This window comes from Mixophyes fleayi, chromosome 5, assembly GCF_038048845.1.
Source record: "Mixophyes fleayi isolate aMixFle1 chromosome 5, aMixFle1.hap1, whole genome shotgun sequence".
Classification (NCBI taxonomy): domain Eukaryota; kingdom Metazoa; phylum Chordata; class Amphibia; order Anura; family Limnodynastidae; genus Mixophyes; species Mixophyes fleayi.
In genome coordinates this window covers 185,382,173-185,402,130 of record NC_134406.1, presented here as the reverse complement: position 1 = coordinate 185,402,130, position 19,958 = coordinate 185,382,173, and positions in this window count along the sequence as shown.

Here is a 19,958-nt window from a genome sequence, read left to right as displayed (position 1 = left end):
CCTGGACATGTTGTGAGTTTGGTACATAAACTTCTCTGGGTTTTAGACTCATGTCCTGCTGCCCTATGAACAGTATGCATCTTGTTTTGCAGCCAGATTCCAGCAGGGTGGCATGAAATCAAATTGGAAATGATTACAAAGACAGGACAGTGCAAAATAGAAGAAAGTAAAGATAGTTGTGTATGATTAGTTATATCCAGGGCAGCATGATGGCGTAGTTGTTAGCATTTTCACCTTACAGCACTGAGGTCATGAGTTCAATTCCCGACCATGGCCTTATCTGTGAGGAGTTTGTATGTTCTCCCTGTGTTTGGTGGGATGCTCCGGTTTCCTCCCACACTCCAAAAACATACTGGTAGGTTAATTGGCTGCCAACAAATTGACCATAATCTGTGTGTGTTTGTGTGTGTGTTAGGGAATTTAGACTGTAAGCCCCAATGGGGCAGGGACTGATGTGAGTGAGTTCTCTGTACAGCGCTGCGGAATTAGTGGCGCTATATAAATAAATGATGATGATGATGATCCATACATAGCTACTTTTAGTATAAAAAATAATCAAAGCACAATCCAAATCTATTAATATGTACTGCAAAAGTCATGATTCATGTATTTGCAATAAACATCAAAAACATCTGTTTCAGAATATACAAGACCCAAGTATATGTTATGTCTTTTCAAATTAATAATAACATGGGATATGAAGAACGTCTGGGCCAGCTTACAGCCATGAGCACTAGCCTACTACCCAAAATGGCCTTTATTATAACATTTTAGCACTTCCCTCAATTACATTTCTGACATCTAGTACAGTATTGCTTAGGTACAGTACTGATGAGTATTGTATCTAAACACATTTGCACCACTGACTCGCAAATCTTTTAAGGTACAGTACTCACCAGTTTCTCTAACTTTCAACTGCCTTGAGATTGCTAGTTGAATCTTATCTAACAGTCCTCTTCTACCCTCTTACCAGCTTTATTTCATCAACTGGGCTGCTCTGTAGACAATATATACTTTACTGTACATTAGTTATGTACCAGAACTTTATTGCACAGTATATTCACTGTAATATATTCACTGCAGAATTGGCTCACTACAAATTTTGCACCTAATTGCAAAGCCAGTAAATGATCCTTAATGTGTTTTAGAAATGTAATTATGTTTCAAACTTGGGACTACGTCATTTTCTTTCCTTATCTGTAAGTATAGATTTTCATATTTTGGCTGTACTTTACTGATTGAAAACTATATGATCATATTTGCAGAATTGTTTAAGACCCAGATAACACATAGAGCCAAAATGTATAAAATATAAAATTAATGTATTAGAGAGCATGGATTATTCTGACATAAAAAAGAGCCTTCATGAGCAGATATCTTGAGAATAGCAAAATTTCAAACAGTTTGATAGTATTGGTTTGATGAGCATACTTCATACCAAAGAATCTCAAGCTGTGATCCCAACAAAACGCCTTGCAGGAATCTATAATATGAAAATCTAATTTGTTATAGACATTGGAATTGTCACCCAGCAACAGCTGGCGGGTGATAACAGGCTTACTGATGAAGCTTCCTCTTGGCACCATAAGTACATTTTAATGCCAACAGGGAGTAGGAAAGCATAAACTCTAGTATACTCAACTTCCCCTCCTAATGTTTCTTGGATGCCTGAGAAAAAAAGTGAGAAAATTACATGAACTATAGCAGATGGAAGCATGTATAGATTTTAAGATGTGTAAAACACAACCACAGTCTGAGAAGGAGAAACCATGGCAAATGACTTAAACAGAGCAAATATTTTAATGAACAAAACAGAGAAACTGTTTGGATGAGCATGAAAAAGTTATACAAGAACCTTGCAACGAATCTCTAGGCATAAAATGATTCTAAAAAAAATGCTGAGAATTACTTTGTCCAAAGTTCTTCAAATGTGATTGCAGCTGGAGACATAAATACAGACTAATGAATGGTAGAGAGTATCACCTACTAAGCCACGTTATGAATCATGGCTATGTTATGAACAATTAGACCTGGACAGAAATTTCAAGTGGGAGCAGAAGTTTGTGGAAAGAAACACATCATTGGCCAGCTGTGGCCCTGATATATGCGTAGTGGTACTTTATCCCCATTTTATGTTTTCTAGTTTTCATAACTTTTCATAGAAACAACAATGGTTTGGAATAGATTTTCACTGTAAACCACCAAGGAGTGTGTCAAGAACAATTTTTTTTCATCCCCATGAAGATATTCACACACTGCGCCTGGTCCTAACTGCCGAAAAAATTTAAAATTTCTTCGCAAATATACTGCATCCAGTTATTAGACCAGACCAAAGAGCTGCTGTGATTGGCCCACATTTCTCCTAAAACCTGAAGCCTAGCTTATTTCACAAGTGGGTTCAATGGGTTTGTATCTGTAGACTATATCTTTTGTATGGGAAGGAGAGGGAGGGTGTTACAATATATTTCATAGAAGGAGATATAGCTGCGTTTGCATCGTTAACTACAATGTGTTTACTTTTGGTACCACAATGCGGTTGGCACTGGGTCCTACAATTTGGTTGGCACTGTGATTCTACAATGTGGTTAACACTGTGGTCTACAATGTCTTAGGGACTGCAGGGCTCCAATGTAGTTGGCACTGTATTTCTATAATGTGCAATATACTGTTCAGTTACAGCATGATTGGCTCTGGAGTAATCAAGGTGTTTTATAATATGGAGCAAACATATTTTTGCCACTGCCAATTCACAATGTAGTTGCCACTGATAACTACCATGTGTTTTGCACTGTGGGCAACCAAATGTTTGGCACTGGAAGGGCATTGGTGGGACTATAATGTGGTTGGCATTGGAGAGCTACATTGCAGTTGACACCAGTGCTGACAATACTGTGCTCTGGGCACAGGTAAGTACAATTTGTTGGTGCTGTAGTTTATAAAATTCTGCCCACTGTTCAATACCATGTGTTGGACACTGGAGTATAAAACGGTGTTCCTAATGCTGGATATTGTACAGGGCCTTAGTGCTATGTACAGAACACTAGCAGATGTGGTGTGATTACCAGTGTGTGGCCAATTTGGTTAGTAGGGTGGGGCTACAATGTGTTGAAGTCAGGTGAATACATATGGATACAAACATGTTGAAACTGCTATATATAATATGCTGACCGTGGAAAACACAATGTGCTGCCATTGTTGGTCACGACATATGGAGTAGTAATGGGTACAATTTGTTGTTTGTAATATACTGTGAACTGGATAAGTTGTCATAGCATAATCACAATGATTGAAAGAGTGATTGTAGCTGCATGACGGCAATACTTTCTTCTTTCCCACACATGTATCTAATTTACTCATACGCTGCACAAACCTCATGTTGCTGAAGATGTTCAAATTATGTCTTTGCCCATGTTGCATCCAATAGATGTGCCAAGAAGCTGCACTAACCATCCAACACTTCCTGTACCGCGATGTAACTATCAATGTGTCATTGATTTCCAACCCCATTGAAAATATGCATAATACTTATTTTATCATTATTGGTTACAAATTAAAAAGACAAATTGGGTTTGTTTTTTGTCGAGATAGAAGCCCCAAAATGAAAGATTAAGCAAGAGGAGGGGGTTAAAATATCTGAAGCAATTATTGTGTCTGTAATTTCTATGGTCAGTAAAAAAGGAGTTAATTTGATTTAACTGGCACCCTCCCATCATCAGACTCTCTGCTGTTTGTCTTAGCTGTGTCTGCTGAAAGAGATAATTGTTGTACCTATATAGTCTTGCTGGTGTTATGAGCGCCACGCTAATCGTGACAGCTAATTCTCCCCAATTCCTACCTTAGCTGCTGCGCTGTAGTGATGGTTCATATGCTGTTTTATATCTCTACGTCCTGACTGTTTGATAGGCAGCCAGGGCGTGGGATTACATTGCAGTCACCTGATTGCACTCACCATTGCAGGCTGGGGGTGTGCCCCGTCTCCTCCTCTCATTGGTTCTCTCTTATTTAAAAGGCAGGGAGGACTGCCTGCCAGTTATAGCGCTCTGTTATTGTTCAAAAAGCTTATGCAGGATTTGGGAAGGCCCTAACAGCTGGCTCTCAAATCACAGGATTTGTTCTTATAACTAACCCGATTAAAGCCCACACAGATGCATGTTTCATACCTCCATCCATCTTTTAATACATTTCCATCCGCCATCCTGTCAAATTAAGGTCCTGGGCAGACAAAGGTGTTAGGTTGGTCGGTTAACAAAAGAAAATGGCTTTGAGGTATCCATATGCTAAGTAAGATCAGGAATTCTATGCAAGTATCAAAGGACCAACAACACAGGAACTATGGTTTATATAGAAAATATTGAATTTAAGACACATTTTCTTCATATGTCATGATTTGGGAAATCTAGGTTCTGATTTAAGTTTCGGGTCAAAAAATTCAAAATGTGTGTGAATTATAAAAAACTGAGGTATATACAACCTAGAGTAATCGCATATCTCCCAGAAAGAGGCTTACTAACGTTATATTTGATATGCACTTATGTAGGAAATTATGACCAGTGTATTGCAAGGAGAATTAGGTCTCTGGAAGGTATCAGAGGAAAAGTATTTAAGGTGAAACAATCTATGATAGACACCCAGGTAGATTCTATCCCTATATTAACATATACTCTGCCCCTTTAAGAGATATCCCAGTAGAACATATTTATAAACTCATACATGATATTTGCAAATTGTCAGCCCTGGGGGCTTCAAATTTCTAATTGAGAACTGATCATCTTATCCTGCCAAATCCAAGGCATACAGATTATGCTGAGCAAGTGTTATATTTCTGCATTTTTATCCTATTATTTTGCAACTGTATTGCATTTATATTGTATGTCATTTATTAGATTTGCTTTATTATATCCAATGCATTGTACCTTTTTATATTAAATCTAAAATATTGCTTGTTTATGTTAACTCTGTGATTGCTGTTGTCTGAATTGTTAAAACTTTTTGACTAACAAGGAGCATAGTGCTTGCCAGTTGGTACATTTGTATGACACTATTTTAGGGTCCTATTCTCCTAATACAATAGGTGGTGACAGAGGTTATCGGACTGATGAGTGGAATGTTGTGATTTGTGATTTGTAAAAAAAAATCATGCACAAGTGAATGTGTATGTACGCCATATTCAGAGTTGAAGGTATGAATGAGTAGCAGATGTGTCCACTTGACAACAAACACAACCCTCAGACAGTAACGTCCTGAACATGTACAAAAACATTTTCTTTTATATGTTATAAATGCAATTGCTCTGAAGCATCATTTAAACTTGAAAAACTAAACTAACATAGCAAGAACAACTTGCTGACATGCGTGCAAAAAAAATATTATTTTCTTTATCGTTGCTACAACATTCTCTGCAAATCCTAATCTATGGCCGAGTGTTAACTAAAGTCTCAAAAAGCATCTGCAGTTCATTCACAAACCGCTATTTACAAGTGGTTGACTAGTTTGGGTGTACATCATCATCATCCACTACTTATGCCTGCCCCTGGCCCCCCACAAATAAAAGCACTGTTTCAGCCGTATCTGTGACTACATCCCAAACTGAATCCATACACAATTGCTTGAACACACCTTTAATGTTCATTGCCTATGTTAGAACACCCCTCCCCATCATGCCTCTTTCACCATGAGGAGTCGTAAGGGCCAAAATGTCACAGGTCTGAATAGCCACAGCTGGGTAATTCACTTTCTAAGCATACGCAGTGAGATAAAACACAGACATGCTACAAAAATGGCACTACATCTCACTCAGAATCAGGCCCTGTGTGAGTATGAACATGAAACAGCAATACTTTCTTTTTGGTGGGGGGGGGGGTGATTCAGTGAGATATGTAGCCTATATGATAGGGGAGTGCAAGATTGAGTGCTGAAATTCTCTGTAACCACATACAATAAACATCCTTGTCACAAACACTGGGATACTTTGTCATAATTCCTGTAACCGTTTTACCTTATTTGGACCAAGAAGGAAGGAAGGACTAGATTGTATGGCCTCAGCAAAAACGTTTTGCCGGTGGAATTCTATCTATAGTGCCCCCAGTCCCAAGCACACCAAACAACATATTGAGCAGTCCCAGCTCAGTTATAAAATCAGAGAAATAATAAGCCCCTATACCTGGGAGGTGAGAGCATCTGATTTTAGGTGCATTTTTATGGTGTTTAAAGCATAAAAAGCAGTATAGGACCTGCGTATAATGAGGTGCCCCTGACGCTGGGATGCAGGCTTAAATGTTTTGATTAAAATATGAACTAATGCCTCATGTTTTAATTTTGCTAGATAAACACAGATATGCAGTGGTAAGAATAATCACTGACAACAACTGTCTTTTTGTTTTGTATACATAGATGGGCATATATATTGCCATGCTGTTAGTACCATATATAATATATTGAATATACCGAGTGCAGGCTTATTTTTTTCTATGGTTCTGTCTCAAAATATTGCCTTATGTTGTCTTAGCAGCTGTCCTGCTAACCTATTTAAAGCTCATTTGACTGTGGCTTACAGGCCAGCTCTTGTAAGCCCCTATACCTGGGAGGTGAGTGTATCTGATTTTAGCTGCATTTTAATGGTGTTTAAAGCATATAGGTCAGTGTAGGACCTGCATACAATAAGGTGCCCTTGTCGCTGGGATGTAGGCTTAAATGTTTTGATCAAAATATGAACTAGTACCTCATGTTTTCATTTTGCTAGATACACACAGACATGCAGTATTAAGGATAAGTGCTGACAACAACTGTGTTTCTGTTTTGTATATATAGATTGGCATTTATAAATTCTGTGAAAATCCCAAAATATACAATTGCAAAAACAATGCAAAATGGCATTCCACAGAATAATGAAGAAAAAATGGACAGTATCACTGGAACTTCACAACCCTGCCAAGTGTCCTGTTATGCTGCGAACTCGATTAGGCACAACATTTCACCGCAATTTCTTTCTATCTAATCTTTAATAATTTACTAGAGCCACAAATATAGTGTTGACTGATGTTGAAGTATTTTTATATAATATTTCTTATAACTAAGGTTCATGCTATACACAACAACTGAATGGATTAATAGGTTTAATGCAGTTTGTGCAGTGTATAGCACTATTGCTAAGAGCCTGAACTTGAGCTAAGGTCTTTGAGCAGCACATGAAAGCATATTGGCATCCAGTCTACAGAAGAGGCTCAAATTTCAGAGTTCCCCTTAGAAATTCCCTCAGCAATAAAATATACAAGTGAACTTTTATGACTTAGAAAAGTACTGACTGTTTTTTCACTAATGCTACTTCACAACTCTGTAAAGTTAATGAAATGAAGAAAAAAATACACAGGGTTATTGTTTAAAAGCAATTTATAATCTGACTACGTACCCCTCCTTTTCTTTGACCTTGAACTACAGTAACTAAACTCTAGAACACTTTGGTTCATAAAATGAAAATTAATCAAACATATTAGTTGAAGTGTTCAAATGATGACAGCATCACCAAGCAATTTTTAATACTCCCCAAACAGCAAAACATATAGTACAATGAAAGGTAGCATGCTAATAATCAGGAAGGTTCATCCAGTCATATTTATTCTATTCCATTTAGTCAGCAAGGAAGTGTATAAGGGATTAGCAAGACTAACCTTTCATGTGAATTACAAAGCAGTGTAATTTCTCTATAACAAGATGGATGTATAAACTGCAATTTTTCCAATTTTTCTAACATAATTCTTTCTCTCCCCTCCCATTTTTGCCCACACACTTATTATTATTATTATTATTATTATTTATAAAGTGGCAAGATATTACATAGTGCTATATATTGAGAATATCATTATACAAATAAAATACATACAATGACATGGAACAGATGGTTCTGTACAAATCAGCTTCCAATTTAAGAGGTTGCTAACATACATGTATATTAAACAGCCTCAGTAACCAGCGTGTTTTACAGGCCTCAGAACTTAGAATTTGATGCAACAACAAATGGTACATAAAAGTGCCTCCAGCAGCATTTCAAGCATTTTAAAAAGCCAGTATCCTGACGAGAACCGCCTGGGCGTGGGTGACATGTAGGTGTGAGAGGGCTAATCAAAACAAAACTGGCTGGACTGTCTAAACTGACTAAATATAAAGGTAATACTGTTTTCTTAAAATAAAACAGAAATAATGTGCAGAATTGTCTTAGCATAGTCACATATTCTGTGAGTTATCTTCCACCTGCAAAAGGCTAGAAGATAAGGGCATTGCAATATTAGAAAATTGAGCCCCAAGAACTGACAATTTCTAAAATCATTGCAATAACTGTAAACCATTTTCCTTGCCAAAACCCCCCTTTTTGGTGACATCATGGCAAGAGGTGTGCTGGTATGCTGATCTGTTCTACAGCTTTTTAATTGTCCTCTATTCAAAAGCAGTCCAAGTAATGAGTTCTACAAATATTAAATCTCTGTTATGGAACAGAAATATGACTTTTAGTCAACAAAAATGTATGATATTCCATCATATAGGCAGATGATTATCTTATATCTATTCCTTAAGGAGATATATTGGGGCTGGTGCAAAGTGGGACGTACGCCTGTTTATGCAGCATACAATACACAAATTTGCAGTGTGCAAATTTGCACTCCACAAAGAGAGCAAATGCATATTTGCTCATGAAAATTTGCTTGCATCTGACACTTACGCCACCTTACTCTTGGAGAAGTGGGACAGGAGAGGGTCAAATGTAAACCGAGTACAGGAAGGGTATATTCACACAAATTCGGCTCTGGCAGACCAACATTCATATGCATATATAGCAGTCAGGAGCCTCATCTCTTGTGGCTGCTAGAGGGCAGGTGAAATTACATTCTGATGATTATGACACCTGGTACTATTAGATAGTCACTGATTGGATGATTGCACATTTACCTCTCCCACTGATAGCACTTTCTTTGTTGCTTCATTTGTTTAAACTTTTTGCTTATTGTATTAGAGTTCTGTAGAAGTATGTAATTCTTTCATAATTACACTGAGTAGCCAATATATGTCACGCTAGCAAAGCTAATGTGAGCAAATGTTTTCTGCAAAGGACATTTACATTACAATCATGTTTGGCTAGTCCTATGTGATTGTGTATGGTTAGTGTACTGCAATTAACTATTTTTAAATTAGCAATGTAAAAACCCTACTCTATCTTGAAAGTTATTTAATATTTTCCCCTTTGTGCTTTGCAAATATAACATGCCAAGATTTTTACAAGTTATATTATTTTACATATTTTTCTCTGATTATAATAGCAATGCAAACCTTATTTTTCTGTTACAAATCTATTCTATGCATTTACATCAATAATTTTTTTTTAATTATTACTGTTTTTATCAATTTTTTCCCCCTTTTTCAGACATATAGCATATTGCTCCTCAACTATTATTTGCAACATTTTTGCCTCCAGCAACATCAGCAGCAGCAACTAAAGCCCAGGTGCCTACAAGTCACATGAGAGCCTCTTTGGGATGCCAGGCACATATGTTATTCATTGGTTTTAGCACCCACCACATGTCATAAAGGAGACTCTACAGGTTGTGTTGACTGACCTAAAGCCTATGGTTCACATTCTCATGACAATACCACCACTGACTAAATTGTTGGCTGTGTTACATTTCTGTGCATCTGGATCATTCCATTACTACTGCAATATTTATATTTTCCTTTTTCTCATCCACAGATGCTGCACATGAGGAAATCCCTCAAACAAGGAAAATAGTGATGACCCAGGCATACCTGGATGACCAGCACCATCTCATTGAACAAAATAGCATCATTCATATATACCTATGGTAATAGATCACTATTTCCACTTTTTTTTTACATATTATACAGTGAAGGTGACAAGTGCCCTTTAGTTCATATTTTATACATGTTCTATTTATTTAAATGTGCGCAATGTCCCCAAGGAGCGGAGGCCATTTATACTATTTAAACATCTTATAGACTATGTTGAACTGATTAAAAATATTTTGAAATAATTCTAGACAGCACTCGTAGCAGTGTCAATGAAAAGAAACCTCTCTTGTCTCAGCCTCATCCCTTCCCATTAGATTATAAGCTTTCACAAGCTGGGCCCTCCTTCCTATTGTCTTCTTGTCTGCTCCCTCCTGTGCATTCTTGTCTCTTCACTCTTATTATCATTATTATTATTATTATTTATTTATAAGGCGCCACAAGGTTTCCGTAGCGCCGAACACAGTACAAACAATGGACAGTACAGGGAATAACAGTACAGAACAATAAACAACTAGTACCAAAACTTCAGAGGCTCCAGGCAAAGCAGATGTAATGGAGAAGGAGCAGAAGAGAAGGTAGAGAGACAGGAGGGAGAAGGGCCCTGCTCATAAGAGCTTACATCCTGAAGGGAGGGGAAACAGACAGCCGGCACAAAAGGAGTCAGAGGGGGGGGAGCAAGCGTGCACCCCAACAGAGGAGGAGCAAGGGGATAGGAGCGAGCATGGAGAGAGGGTTAGGTGGAAGGCTGGTAGGCTTTAAGGAAGAGATGGGTTTTGAGTGCCCGTTTGAAGGAGCACAAGTTAGGGGACAAACGGATGGAGCGTGGGAGGTCATTCCAGTGGAGGGGGGCAGCTCGGAAGAAGTCATGAATTCTAGAGTGGGATGAGGTGATCAGAGTGGACGAGAGGCGACGGTCATTGGCTGAACGCAGGGACCGGGCGGGAGTGTGGATGTAGAGAAGGTTGGAGATACAGGGGGCAGTAGAGTGGGAGAGGGCCTTGTAGGTGAGGGTAAGAAGTTTGAAAAGGATACGGTAGGGGAAGGGGAGCCAGGGAAGGGCAAGGCAGAGAGGTGAGGCAGAAGAGGAGCGGCGAGAAAGGAAGATGAGTCTCGCAGCTGCATTGAGTATAGAACGGAGGGGGGCAAGGCGAGAGCGGGGGAGGCCGGTGAAGAGAAGGTTGCAGTAGTCCAGCCTGGAGATGATAAGAGCATGGATAATGGTTTTGGTTGCTTCATGAGAAAGGAAGGGCCGGATGCGGGCGATATTGCGAAGTTGGAAGTGACAGGATTGGGCAAGGGATTGAATGTGGGGGGCAAAAGAGAGTGAGGAGTCGAGGGTGATGCCCAGGCAGCGGAGTTGGGGAACAGAGGAGATGGTGGAGTTATTAACAGTTATGGAGAGATCCAGATGGGATGAGGATTTAGATGGAGGGAAAACAATGAGTTCAGTTTTAGCGATGTTAATTTTAAGAAAGCGTGAGGACATCCAAGAAGAGATGGCAGAGAGGCAGTCAGATACACGAGAGAGGAGGGAGGGGGAAAGATCAGGAGAAGAGATGTAAAGTTGAATATCATCGGCATATAGGTGATACTGAAGGCCGAATGAGGTGATGAGAGCACCGAGGGAGGAAGTGTAAAGTGAGAAGAGTAGAGGGCCAAGAACAGAGCCCTGAGGGACTCCAATTGGGAGGGCAGAGGGGGGGGGGAGGATGAGCCGGAAATGGATACAGAAAAAGAGCAGTTGGCAAGGTATGAGGTGAACCATATAAGGACAGAACCAGAGAGGCCGAGAGAGTGAAGGGTCTGCAAGAAGAGGGGGTGGTCTACAGTGTCAAAGGCTGCAGATAGGTCTAGGAGGATGAGCAGGGAGAAGTGACCCCTGGATTTAGCAGAGAGGAGATCATTAGTTACAGTGGTCAGGGCGGTTTCAGTAGAGTGGAGGGGGCGGAAACCAGATTGGAGGGGGTCAAGGAGGGAATAGTCAGAGAGGTGATGGGAGAGGCGACTGCAAACAATTCGCTCGAGAAGTTTGGAGGTGTAGGGGAGAAGAGAAATGGGGCGGTAGTTGGCGAGTGAGGTGGGGTCAAGATTAGGTTTTTTGAGAATAGGAGAGATAAGGGCATGTTTGAAGGAGGAGAGGACAGTGCCAGTGGAGAGAGACAGGTTGAAGAGGTGAGCTAAGTAGTCGCAGACAGTGGGGGAGAGGGAGCGAAGAAGGTGAGATGGGATGGGATCGAGTTGGCAGGTAGAAGGGGGATAGGAAAGAATGAGGGAATGTACTTCTTCACCCGTAGTGGGGCGGAAGGAGCACCAGGGAGGGAAGCTGGGGGCCTCCTTGTATAACATGTATTACATGTTTTTTACAACACCTGTAATAATCCTTGCCTATTATATCTTATGCTTCCTTTATATCCATTACTTTGCCTGTTGGTTTGTGTTTATTTTATGCTCTGCTTCCCCACTGTACTGCGCTGTGGATTTTTGTGGCATCTTAATAATAAACAATATTAATAATATAATCATGACATCCAGTAAATAAAACAATTCCATGTCCAATATATTGTATATCCACATTCCTAATTTACAATGTCATATAAAATAGCTCCATACCAAGTATATACTATACCCCTATGCCCAGTATACAGTCTACTTTCATGCAAGGGTTATCTGGGACTAAAAAGCATCACTTAAAATATAAGAGCCAAATTTCCACTGTGCTGAGAGTAATACATTTTCCTATGGACTTTTCATTCTGGATAATAACATTCCTGACATATCAAAAGCACCAACTCGGTAAAAAATATACAGCAGAGATAGCTGTAATTAGGGAAGAAGCTACCATAATTAAACAAAACACCTTTTATCAGATTTGAAGCAACTGTGCTCAAACAAATGTACATTTACCCTTTTCTTTGCTTAAGGATTTTCATTTTCCAATACATAGAAAAATGAAAACAGAGGGAAAGCACATAGTTAAAAGAAATTAACGGTGAAATTGAATATATATATTGGATGGACCTTGTATGTTTCCTAAAAAAATTATTTTCTGAAGAAGTATAATTAAATATAATGGAGGAGACAAAGTGAAAAATACATTGTTTAGAACTCAGAGCTAGGGTTAGTTAGCAGCAAGCAGAGCAATCTCTGGGTGCAGGAAATCCAAATAGATTCTTTGAAGTTGATTTTCTTAAAGGACTACAACATGACCAGCAGGTTCTGCTGAAATTATTTCTGAATCTGTCACATGAAAGTTTGACACAAAGGGTGAATCTCAGAGCTGTAAGGAGGGCGGTGCAAGTGGTGTGACCACCCAGGGTGCAAGGCCAAGGGGGCACAACCCACATGCTATATGCAGCCCCCAGATGGTCCTAGTGCACTTACTGCAGGACTGTCATTTTTGAGTGACAGGGAGCCGGCACGATGAGAACGCCAGCCGGCTCCCTGCAGTGTACCTGATGTGCACATGTGATGTCAGGATGCTGCATACAGGAGCTTGCACAGTGAAAAGAAGCAGGAAGAAGACAGACAGACAGAAGAAAACAACAGAGCAAAGAGCAAACAGAGCAAGAAGATTACAGAGCAACAAGAAGACAGAACAAGAAGAAGCAGGATGCAAAAAAAAGAAAAGCTGAGGAGCCCTAATGTAAGTATTTTGCTGTAAGGGGGCTGTAAAAATCATGGGTGAGGGAGACGGGGGGTTGTAAAAAATAGAGGTTGTGAGAGGAGGCTGTAAAAAAAAACAAGGGGAAAGAGGGGGCTATTATGAACAGGAAGAGAGAGGGGGCTGTAAAGTACAAGGGGAGGGGGCTGTAAAGATCAGGGGGAGAGGGGGCTGTAAAAACAGGGAGGAAAGAGGGGGCTGTAAAAAAAACAGGAAGGGAGAGAGGGGTCTGCAAAGAACAGGGGAAAAAGAGGGGGCTGTAAAAAAAACTGAAGGGGTGAGAGGAGGCTGTAAAGAATGGAGGGGGAGAGTGAGCTGTTTAAATATACAGAAGTGGAGAGAGGGGGCTGTAAAGAAGGCAGTGAAGTGTTTATCAGTAATAATAATCTTTATTTAATGTGGTGTAAATTTGAATGCCATACATTTTAATTTTTGGGGGGCAGGGGAATAGGCCTTTGCATTGAATGGGAATCTTATTAATGCTGGGGCTGGTGAGTATTGAAATTGGTCAGTTTATTAAATGTGAATGCTTTTAATGCAATGGGGCTGGTAAGGGGGAAATTGGTCAGTTTATTAAATGTGAATGCTTTTAATTTAATGGCTGGTTTGGGGTAAGGAGGCTTATTTATTAAATGTAAACACTAATGTAGAGCTTCTTAGGAGGAAGGAGACATAATTATTAAATGCAGGTGCTATTAAATTTAAGGTTGGGGCTATGTATGGGGAAAAATAAGCAATATTCATTCATTGTGAATGCTATTAATTAAATTCTGGGGTTGATTTTATACAAGGAGGCCTGTTTATTGAACAAAAAAAGCTAATAATTTAATGTCAGACTGGTTGGGTGGCGTAGTGTTTAGTGAATGCTCGACTTTCCAGGAGGTGCATAGTAACAATCTCTTTTCCAAACAGGGAACCCAACATTCCAGGATCTGGCAAAGCAGATACTGCGTTTAAGACATCTGCAGCAGCACTAGGTAGGAATGTCCCCTCTGGCTGTGCGTTCCCGCGAGTGTGCGGGAAGGGGGAGGGGGAGCCAATGCTTTGTCTTGCTCACTGTACTAAAATGTTTAATTATGGCACTGGTGAATCCTAACACAGCAAATCAAACATGTGCTGCCAATGACTTTCATTTAATGTTCCACATACCACATTACTAAGTTGGCAAAGAGAGTACAAAGGAAAGTGCTCATTGTCCTCCTATGTCTGCAATATCTCTTGAAATTCTTTGCTACTTTTGCTGCACAGGGAATTGTAGCAGAGATGAGTGAACCCACCTTAATTAGATCTGATGATTTCTTAGTTCCTTCCACTACATTATTATTATTTTTTTAAAACAATCATTGGGGTGGTAACAAAACAAACAATTTTGTAAGCAATATTTGGATCTGCTGACATAATTTCTTATTATTGCTCAACATTTCCTTTTCCACTTTATACACATTGAACATCTGCATTTAAGGGGTTTAGGCTACTCTAAACCTGTACTGGAATGCATTTCACTCAACAAAATTGCATAATCTGTGTGATTGTACATTATTCTTACAAAATCCCAAATTGTCCAAACCAGTTTTCTCAATTCTAAATTGCAGTGTTAATGGAAAAGTTTTTCTACCATTCTCCTTCGGAGACTTTGTATCTAAGCAAACTGAACAAATCTCCCATACTCTATGTATTTTTTAGCTATGTGGATGTGGAATAAACTGATTTTTAGGTTATTATAAAATTCCATGTGCAATTATAGTATATATTTTAATAGAAGTAGTCTTATTTTTTTATATTATTATCTATTTATTTATTTTGTGACATTTGCTTTTACGGACCAATTTACAAGCATGATCCAGGAAGGAAATGACAAAAAAAATTACATAAATTACATTGTTACAAAATTAAACAACCAAGTACAAACTGAAAAAGAAAACAAGTAAAACAATTTGAAACAAATTTAGTTGCCATGTTTTGGCTACTTTCCTTCAGGTTCACAGGTAACACAGACAAAAGTTGGCATCACAATCACCATGATTTCTAACCTTATCTCATTCATTATAACTGTCATAACTGTATGCTAACATGCAAATCACTTTGCACTTGTTTTGTAATTTGTATGTACATGGGGTTAAAGTGATAAAGAGTACTTTGAACAATGATATCAAAAAATATTCAGTCAAAATGCCTATAACTGTGATATCTGTTGGTTCATATATAAATAAAAGGCATATCTAATCATATTATATGCAAGTTTTAAAAAAAAATTGTAAAGTTCACTTACAGAGCTGCAAAATGCACAGTAAATGCTGTTTTTTGATGTCAAGAAACTATTTGTGTGCTATTATCCATGTTTGTATAGAAAACAAAATGGATTAGTACATCAAGATCCATCTCATGCCTTGTTTTCCTTTAAGGTCCAGTCCATTATACTCGTCTATGCAGTCCACCATTATAATACAGATTCTGTATTCTGTATTGTTTTCTTTCATTCCACTCTTCAATCTAACCTCATCACTATGCCAAGACTAATTTACCTGAATCTACCTCCCAACATGCCAACCCACCGCATTGTACACTTTTATTCAAACTACTTTTATGTAGCGATCATCTACAAACCTCCAGATTCTGTATCCCAATTCTTTGATAACTTTGCTGCCTGGCTCTTCTACTTCGTATCCTCTAACCTACCCTCCCTGATCCTGGGGATTTCAAAATCTGTATTAAGAACTCCACCAACCTTGCCACTGCCACGTTTCTCTACTTCTCTTATTTTTTTTTTTTACCTCTTCCAGTGAAATTACTCTCCCACCCATTATAACTGTCATTTCCATAATCTCACATTCTCCCACCAATGGTCTCTCTCATATTTTTGTAACATACACTTCTATATCTCTGACCAAAACTTCCTTTCCTTTAGCTTTTCTCTGCATTCTGCACCACTCCCATCTCTTTCTTTCACACTTGAACCACTTCTCTTTCCTTAGCTGCCTCCCTGCATAGTACCATCATGAAATCTTCTCCTGCCAGGCTCCATCCACTTTGCTTTGATCTTCCCTTCTTTGTAATACACCATCTCATTTCTGGGGATGAGGTCCAGGTTCTTTTGTTTTTTGCTCTCCACTTTACCTGCCCCCTTGACTCCATCCACTCTCACCTTCTTCCCTCCTTCCCAACACCTTCCTGCATCTAGCCCACCTTTTCTGACTTTTCTCCCTCCACTGGCAACTCCCCTCATCCTTAAGCATGCTCTTGTCTCACATATCCTCAAAAATCCAGTGTTGACCATGCCTCACTTTCCAGTTACCGCCCAATTTGTCTCCTCCCATTTTTTCTTCACTGTTTGTCCATAACTGCCTCATAATTGTCTTCTCTCTCAGTCCTCAACCCTAACCAATATGGCTTCGGTCTCCTTTACTCCACTGAGACTACCCATGTCCAAAAGAGTGAACCACCCTCTTTTTTATGTAACTGTTCCCTGCTGATTACTATCTACCTCTCCAAAAACCCACTTGTTCGTCAAAGTCTACCAGTTTCCCACCTAACTCCACTCTATGCCACCCCTCCCCATTAGATTTTAAGCTCTTATTAGTAGGTCCCTCTCTCCTTCTGTCTTCTTCCCTGCTTTACCTCTCCTACTTGTGCATCTTTGTATCATGCCTCTTGCATGTTCTGTACAACACTTGTTTGTTATATACCTTTTCAATTATGTCTTATGTCAGTATTATGCTCGATTTCCATTATCTATTATGTTTTATGTTCAGTGTTATGCTCTATTGTCTGATTCTTGCATTTATGCTTCTTGAATTTTGCCTGTTGATCCTCTACATCTTTGGAATATACTTTACTTCCCTACTGTACGGCGCTGCACTGAGCTACTAGGATGACATTAATGCTTGATTTGCATCTAGTAGAGTCCCAAAAATAGTTTATATAGTACACTATTATGGGCAGTGCACGCTTTTAGATAACCTGAGTTTTTTTTTCTTTTAAATATATTTTCTTGAAACTTTTTAAAATGAAGCATATTATGAGTATAGGGGATACAAATTTTCCAAATTAAACATATTATGAGTAAAGGGGGTAAAAAACTAAAAATGTGAACAGACCCCTGAGTTTTGGTTTTGATTTTTTTTAAAATCCATTTATGAAAGTTTTGAAATTTAACAGCAAACAAACAGGCGTGGCATTACAAAAATCGCATAGACATGGTGCATAGGACATGTGTATAATAGACTGGGTCGTGTGATGTGAGTACTAATCCTGATGTGAGGGGGGATTGCTTTTTCCCAATTGCAAGCTATCTAAAACTTTGCTGCACAGAAGATGTGGGGTCATGATCAGTGGCTTTGACAAGGTGGGGGATGGGGCCACACAAGAGGAGGTTGGCAGGGGTCAGGTTGAGGTTGAGCCCGGTGATAAGTGCAATAAGGGAGCTGATATCGGCCCAAAAGGAGGAGAGTGCCAGGCATGTCCACCATATGTGTATAAAGTCTCTTCGCTGACCACACTGCCACCAGCATGCATCAGAGGTTTTATGGAACATAGTGTGAAGGCATGCGGGGTCCAGATACCATCTGGTGGGAACTTTGTAGGAATTTTCTATGATGGGTATGCTATTGGAGCATTTAGAAAACCTAGTGTAGGTTGTATACCACTCTTCTTTGCTCAAGGGGTCACCCAGGTCAGCCTCCCAGGCCACTAAGTAGGGAACTGGTGGATGGTCTGATGGGGCTAGGACAGAGTGGTAGAGTATAGAGATGGCCCCCTTGTAGTTGGCATTACGGGCATGGTTCATTAACGAAAGTAAAGCAAAAAAAAGGAGTAACTTTGCACCTTGGCAAAACCATGTTGCATTGGAGGAGGAGATACATTTAAAATGTAATGGCAGATTTAAAGTTGGGGTAGGGTATGTCCTAGATCAACTTTAAGTTTCAGTGTAAAATTAAAGCCATCAAGTATTTGTGTGCTACATGAAAAAACAGCCAGTATTTAACTTATGTGCAGAATAATAAACTAATTTGCACCCCTTGCCTTGTAACATGGTTTGTCCAGGAGAAAACGTACTCCTTTTTTGTCTGACTTCCTTAATGAATCAGGTCTTATAAGTACAATTATGCTCGAACTAGGAATGGCACTGGAAGGGAGTGGATGGATGAGATGACTGTATGAAGTGACGGATTTGGAAGTATCGGTAGAATTTTGAGTTGGGAAGATGTTGTCTCTCATGTATGTCTGAAAATGGAAGCAGGCCAAAATTGCCCTCTATGTTGTGGAAGCGTGTGATCCCGGTGGCCCTCCACTCCAAAGCCACACCGGTTTCACAGCCAGGGGGAAAAAGAGGGTGATTCCATATTGGGGTGAGTGGAGAGGGGGGCTCTGAGAGGCAGAGAGTCTTGTTTGCAGAGTCCCACAAAAAGAGCGTGTGATGAGCGTGGGACTAGCATAGGCCGAAGCCGGGTGGTGCAGTTTGTCGAGCCAGGGCAGAAACTCCAGTGAACTGGAAGCGAGCATGCCATTTTTAAGGTCTACCCACCACTTGAGTTGCGGGGCAACGTGCCAGAACATTAGTTGACTAAGGCATGGTAAAACCTGCAAAACAAAGGCAACTCAAAGCCACCTGACCCTGAGAGTCTTGCCAGTAGGTCCCATTGAATTCTGAGCCTGAGGTTGTTCCAAATAAATTTGTTACAAGAGGTCTGAAGAGCTGCAAGAATCTAGGATGGCACTGGGATGGCCAAGGTCTGAAAGCAATAGAGAAATTGGGGTAGGACAGTCATCTTAATGGCGTTAACTCTGCTTATCCACGACATGAAGTGTTTCTGCCAGTGGAGGAGGTCTTGCTCAAGTTTATGAATCAGGGGTGGAAAATTAGATTTATAGAGGAGGTCATGTGACTTTGTGATTTTTTTCCACTCAGATACGTTATTGAATTTGTCTACCACTGAAAGTTAAAATTGAGCATGAGAAGCTGCTTAAAAGGGCATGGTAAGTGGAAGGGCAGCACCTCAGATTTGCTGTTGTTAGTCTTGTATCCCGAGACCGCCCCGAAATCAGACAGCTCCTGGAACATTTTTGGGACTGAAACCAAAGGCTTGGCAGAACGTCATCCACAAATAAAGATATTTTAGTCAGAAGACGTGGTGGTAATGCCAGGAAGAGCCAGATTAGCAAGGGTGAAAAGGGGCAGCCCTGTCTAGTGTTATTTACCATGGAGAAGGGGGTAGAAGCCAGGTTGATGGTAAGGACCGAGGCGGGATTACAGTAAAGGGCTCCAATAGCCTTCAAAAATCTGCCTGTGAAACCAAATCTTTGGAAGATTAAAGCCATATACAACTAAGAGACGCCTTCAAAGGCCTTCTACGCGTCCAGAGCAACCACCAGAGATTGGAGATTTGTTTATAAGGTGGAACCTGTCGAGTGTTGGATAAGACCAGGGAGGTTTGGGTTCAGCCTGTTTGCGTGCACTTAGCTAAGATTTTGATGTTTGTGTTCGATAAAGATATGTGGCAGTAATTGG